A 6,894-nucleotide genomic window follows, 5' to 3' on the forward strand; every position below is an offset into this window, starting at 1 on the left:
AGAGCGAGACTCCATCTCAAAAAAAAAAAAAAAAAGTTCGGGAAGCAAGGGGAAGGACTTTTGACTCCATGGAAGAGCCAGGCAGGGGCCTGTTCACATAACCATTTCTTGAAGTCTGGCTTCCAGAGGCAGTGGCCATTTGCACTACAGAAGGTGGTCTGTAGTGCAGGACCAGTGAGCTCTTAGCCCCCTGAAGCCTGCAGTGACATGATCCCCACCAAGGATCGCCATGTTCAGTTGAGCAGGTCATCCACTGCACAGAGGCACTGATGAATATGTACATACACTGAGATCCAGCCCATGTACCACCCTCAGGGATGTGGCCTTCTCCAAATTTGTACAAAGTCACCAAATGGGCTAGCTTTGGCCCTCTCCTTGCCCTCTGTAATTCTCTCTGAGGAGCCGAGAATGAGCTGGTTTCCAGGAGGGCTCAGGACCATGGGGGTTCAAGGAGACAAGAAAGAAAAGAGCGCAGGGGGCTGGGGGCGGTGGCTCACGCCTGTAATCTCAGCACTTTGGGAAGCTGAGGCAGGCGAATCACTTGAGGTCAGGAGTTTGAGACCAGCCTGGCCAACATGGTGAAGTCCTGTCTCTACTAAAATACAAAAATTAGCTGGGTGTGGTGGTATATGCCTGTAATCCCAGCTACTGGGGAGGCTGAGCCAGGAGAATCGCTTGAACCTAGGAGGCAGAGATTGCAGTGAGCTGAGATCGTGCCTCTGCACTCCAGCCTGGGCAACAGAGTAACATTCTGTCTCAAAAAAATAAAAAAGAAAAGAGCGCAGGGAGACCCTGGATGGCCCCGTGAGCTTGGACTCACCTGGGTTAAGCCAGGCCTAAGGGAAAAAACAAACCGCACACCATCATCAGATTCATATGTGCTCATATGTGCAGAGACAAGACGAAAGATGGTCTTGTCTCTGGTAATGGGCTGCACCCGCCTGCCTCCTAAGACAGCATCCTTACAGCTCAGAAGTACAGACCAATGAAATGGGACATTCCGCTAAAGAGTTTAGCAAATATGGATAGGCACTAAGAACAAGCACCTCACCTGTATCTCCACCCAGTAATACCACCACACACTTAGCACCCTTCAGCCACTCCCTGTGTTTGGATCTGTCTGTATATGTGTGTGTCTGTGTTTTATCAAAAAACAATGGGGGCTGGGCACGGTGGCTCACGCCTGTAATCCCAACACTTTGGGAGGCCGAGGCGGGCGGATCATGAGGTCAGGAGATCGAGACCATCCTAACACGGTGAAACCCCATGTTACCCCATTTTTAGGGTGAAACCCCTAAAAATACAAAAAAATAGCCAGGCGTGGTGGTGGGCGCCTGTAGTCCCAGCTACTCAGGAGGCTGAGGCAGGCGAATGGTGTGAACCCGGGATGTGGAGCTTGCAGTGAGCCGAGATCGTGCCACTGCACTCCAGCCTGGGCAACAGAGTGAGACTCCATCTCAAAAAAAAAAAAAAAAAAAAAAAAAAGGGAAAAAAAGAAAATAAAAGTCATGGGATCATGCATACATTTTGGATCTCAGCTTGATCTTGGTGTTCTAATGTGGAGCAGGCTTCTGGAGCTCAGGTGCACAGCAGATACTCAAGAAGTGTTTGAGAACAACCTGGCCTGGTGCTCATATCCAAAGCACAGTGGCCCTTCAATTTGTTGACACTCCCATTGAAAGTGAGGTCTTTGACTCTGAACTCTATGCTTGGTGAAAATAATATAACAGCAGTGTCGTTTCTGGGCTGAGGCCTTGAGAAACTGGCAGCTTCCACTTCCTGTCCTCTGCAATGCTTGCTCCTGGAAAGCCAGCCAGCAGGCTGTGAGAAAGCTCAAGCCACCCTAGGGAGAGTAGTCAACACCCTGCACCAGCATGTCGTCCTGTGATGAGCCAGCCTGGGAATGGATCTCTGCTCCAGCTGACCCTCCCCGTGGAGCAGAGACCAGATGCTGGGTCCTGCCTAAATTGTAGGTTCGTGAGCAAAGGAAAGGATTATTGCCATTCTAAGAAGTATCGGTGGTTATCCAGTGACAGGTACAGAGATACTGGAACACTTGCCCAGCCAAGTGCCTCTGCCTGGCCACAGTGATGAGGGTGATCCATCCTGGGATGAGATGTTAGGATCCTGGGAGAGAGCCTTGCCCTGCCTCTAGGACTGTAAGCTGTGAGGTCTTTGCTCAGAACCCCAAAGCTGCAGCATCCATGGTGGGGTGGAATGAGGCCGATAGACAGAGAAACGCATGCTGAGCGATGGAGAGACAGATGGAGCCCTGCAGACGCCTTTCCCCATCACCCACAACCTGCCTCCTTATTCATCCATGGGTTTAACTTGGGTTTTTGTCCCTTGCAACTAAGGCAGCCACTTAGCAAATATGTGACTCAGAAGCTTAAGCCTCAGTTTCCCGTCTGTAAAATGGGGATGGTGAAGCCCTCATCAACATAACTGGGTGATTATTAGAAAACTGCAGCTGCCAGCGCAGGCAGAGGGAGAGGCAAGTGTAGACAGGGAGCCGCCAGCAGCCCTTCCTGCTCTCCACTTTCCTCCAGAGATGCAGCAAAGCTCCATCTATCATGGGCTCCACCCTTGGCCCTGGGACAGGAGTCCTATCATGCCCATTTTGTGTGGCGAGTGGGAGGAAACTGAGGCAAGGAGAGCACAAGTCACATGCCCAGGTCTCACAGGCTGACCCCAGACAGGCTCCAAAGCCTGGTTTGTAGGGAGACTCTCCCCTCACCGCAGGCCTCAGTCTCCCCATCTGTAAAACAGGAGACTTCCAAGAAGCTTCCTAAGGCTGAGTCTCTCTGATGTCTCTGTATGGATGAGCCTCAGCCAGCCTTACAGGCCACTGAGAGGCCACCCGGGGGCCATATCCAGATGTAACCCCCACCCCCATCGGGGGTGGGGAGGGCAGGAATGCTTCCTCCAAAGGTATAAGCCAGGTGGTAGGCCAGGGAACCTCAGCGGCCTGAGCAGAGACTCTGAGCTTCAGCGGCATGGCTGCCAGACACACTGCACCTGCTCCAGGCTGTCAGGACCCTCTGATTCAGCTCTTTTTAAGAGGAGGTGGGGAAACTGGAGCCCAGGGGGTGTGGGCTTACCTGAGGCCACCAGAGGGCTGGTGAAGAGGCAGGACGAAAACACGCTGAGCCTGGGGGCTGGTGAGGGCTGAGCAGCCACTGCTCTTTCGGGGGCAGGGTGGGAGCTGGCAGGAAGCCTGTGGGGAGGGAGGAGGCGAGGCTCTCGCGCTTCTCCAGTGACCAGGCACTTGGCGGCCCACGCTGCTCGCTGCGCAGGTGCCAGGTGCCGGGCATCAAAGAAGCTTAACTGGCTCTTGAGCATTAAGCCTCGGGCTGCCCTTGACCCACCTGTGCACCCCCTGACCCGCCAGCTTAGCTGGGAACAGCTCCAGACCAATGAAAGCACAACCCCCCACCTGAAATCCTATGCTTGGTTGGAACACCTTAGAGCATGGTAATGCCGTGTAATCCTAGCAGCCGAGGACCCAGGTCAGTCCACATCTTTCCCGACAAGTGAACATCAGAATGGTTGTGGGAAATTTTGCAATAGTTTACATTTACAAAGCATTTAAAATCCTTGTTTCTTATCAGAGAATAGATACATGCTCATTGTGGAAAATTCAGAAAGTACAAAAAGAGCTGAAGAGTGGGAAAAAAGATGACCTGCTATCTGCCAGCCCAGTGGTGGCCAGGTAAAGGTCTTGGTGTGCAGGATGAGGATCCGGGGAGCAGCCCCTGGCCAGAGTTTGTCCCTCCTAGGCCCAGCTGTATCCCAGCTTCTAAACTGGCCTGGCATGCAGTAGGTGCTTGGTAGTAGCTGTTCCATGAATCTGTCATTCCTTCTGCCCTCCGGGCGCCTTGCTTTGTGTCTCTGCGTCACCATTTCTGAACCTGGGGGTGGCAGCTCGATGTCATGTCACCCGGGCTGACTGATCTGCTTGTGCAGGCTGCGGCCAGGTAGGACAGTCTGATGGTCAGAGCTCAGGCCCCAGCAGGGGAGTACCTCCGGGGAGGGGCCTTTGTTGCTCTGCACAGTGAGGACAGGGCTCTTGCCTTGCTTTAGGAGGATAAGTGGTGTGTGTTGAGGGCTCCAGATGGCCCAGCAGAAAACATTTTTGGGAAAATTGTTTTCTCTGCAAACATCTGGCCTGCTAGAGCTTCAAGTTCAGGTTACTTTTTTTTTCCTTTTTTGCTTTTAGTTTTTAAAAGGTAATACAGTTTTTAAAAAGAGAGGACACCCATGAGGCCACGAATGCTTCCCTGACTCTTATCATTTTGCAAAAGAACTTTCTGGACGTGGTCTATTGTGAGAGGTTTTCAGAACAAAAATCTCATTTTTCTATTGAGTAAAAACTAAAATCAAGAATAAAGCAAAACAGGCTGGGCGCGGTGGCTCACACTTGTAATCTGAGCACTTTGAGAGGCCAGGGAGGGGTGCATCACCTGAGGTCAGGAGCTCAAGACCACTCTGAACAACATGGTGAAACCCTGTTTCTACTAAAAATACAAAAATTAACTGGGCGTGGTGGTGCATGCCTGTAATCCCAGCTACTTGGAAGGCTGAGGCAGGAGAATTGCATGAACCCAGGAGGTGGACGTTGCAGTGAGCCAAACTCATGCCACTGCAATCCAGCCTGGGTGACAGAGGAAGACTTTGTCAAAAAAAAAAAAAAAAAGGCAAAACAAACTTTTAGATTTCCACAATTATTATCTAATTTTAGAAAAACTCGCCAAGCCAAGAACTCTGCCACCACCAGACTTCTGCATGGGTCCCCTCCCAGGCCACCATGGCCCATGGGTGCTGAGTCAGGCAAATCAAGGGTTAAGGAAGGCTTCCTGGGGGTGGCAACACCTCAGCTAAGGTCTGAGGAAAGAGGAAACTCCCAAGCCAGACCCTCACCTTCCCCTGGAAACCTCTGGCAGCGCACGAGACCCCCATGTTACAGAGTGGAACACTGAGCCCCAGGGCTGGCAGGCCTCCCCTGCCTCCCAGGTTCCATCCAACAAGTGTCCACTGACAGTGCACTGTGTGCTCCCAGTTGCAAATGGAGCTGGGAAGAGGCTGCGGCTTTGGTCAGTTCCTCAGGCTGTGCCTGACTCTGCTTCCTTCTCCCGGCCTGCCTCACCAGCAGCCAGCAGCCTGTCCGTTCCTCCTAGCCTCCTCCAGCAGGGAAGCCCATATGTTTTGCTTTTTTTTTTTTTTCTTTTTTTGAGACACAGTTTCCCTTTGTCACCTAGGCTGCAGTGCAGTGGTGCAATCTCAGATCACTGCAACCTCCGCCTCCTAAGTTCAAGCAATTCTCGTGCCTCAGCCTCCCGAGTAGCTGGGATTACAGGTGTGTCTGACCTCAAGTGATCCTCTCGGCCACATGTCCATAGCTCCACACCTGGCCACATGTTCTCTTCATTTCAGAGACGTGACACAAGCTGAGCACACCTTAAGGACAGGCGGCATGAAATGGCTCTGACAGGGAGTGCCATCAGGGAGGGCTCCATGGAGGAGGAGGATGAGGAAGGCAAGGAGACACACCCAGGCAGGCAAAGCCCAAACACTGCTCCCAGTTTGTGCCTAGACTTGGAGAGTCTGGGAAACCAGGCAACTAGGACAGCTGGGTGGGTGGGCCAAGCTCAAAAGCTGACGGGCCTTGGCAGTCCAGCTTAGAGGCCACCACTCCATCCTGAGCACATCACAGTCTCTCACTTGCCTTGAGAGGGTGGCAGGACCATGTCCACCCCTCAGATGAGAACACGAAGACTCAGTGCAAGGGTACCCACCCCTGCCCCAGGGATCAGGGAAGCCTGTCAGAGACCCATGGTTACCACCATGGAAGGGGGCACCCCAGGCAGTTGTCCCTAGTGGGCCAGTGCCGTTCCTTCCACATGCCTCAGTTTCGCCCATGTGCATGGCTAGAATTGCTGGGCTTTCTAGGAGCAAACCATTCCAAGAGCCTGGGAAAAGGTGGACAAGATGGCCCTGATCAGGGTTCAAATAGGTGACAGGCCCACCTCCAGAACCAGCCTCAGATCCCTCCCATAGCTCCTGAAGATGGCCTTTGGCAGCAAATGGGTGTTCTGAGCCACAGCAAGGCGTACAGTTCCCTGTGGAAACGACATGACAGAGGTCCTTAGGCCACCTCCAGGTCCCCTAACAGTACAAATGGAGGCCCAGCGCCACAAGCCTGAATGTCCACAACCCAACCGAGCGACAGACTGCTCAGAAAAACATGCTCTGTCCTCCTTGATCCCACCTGTCAGGGGCTGAACTGTGTCCCCCAAAATCTACATGTTTAAGTGCTAACCCTCAGTACCTCCAAATATGACCTTATTTGGACACAAGGTCTTTACAGACTTTTTTTTTTTTTTTTTTTTTGAGATGGAGTCTTGCTGTGTTGCCCAGGCTGGAGTGCAGTGGCACGATCTCACAGCTCACCACAACCTCCGCCTCCCGGGTTCAAGTGATTCTCCTGCCTCAGCTTCCCAAGTAACTGGGACTACAGCCACGCGCCACCACGCCCAGCTAATTTTTGTATTTTTAGTAGAGACAGGGTTTCACCATGTTGGCCAGGCTGGTCGCAAACTCCTGACCTTATGATCCACCTGCCTCTGCCTCCCAATGTGCTGGGATTATAGGCATGAGCCACTGCGCCTGGCTGGTCTTTACAGACTCTTTATAGAGTCTTAAGTTAAGATGAGGACATTACAGTGGGCTCTAATCTAATATGACTGGTGTCCTTAGAAGAGAGACTTGAACACAGAGAGACACAGGGAGAGCACCATGTGTAGACACGAGTTAAGTTGCCACCGGCCAAGGAACTGCCAGAAGCTGGATGATACAAAGAAGGCTCTGTTCTCCTGGAGTTTTTGGAGGGACTGC

This window comes from Pongo pygmaeus, chromosome 13 (genome assembly GCF_028885625.2).
Source record: "Pongo pygmaeus isolate AG05252 chromosome 13, NHGRI_mPonPyg2-v2.0_pri, whole genome shotgun sequence".
Lineage (NCBI taxonomy): Eukaryota > Metazoa > Chordata > Mammalia > Primates > Hominidae > Pongo > Pongo pygmaeus.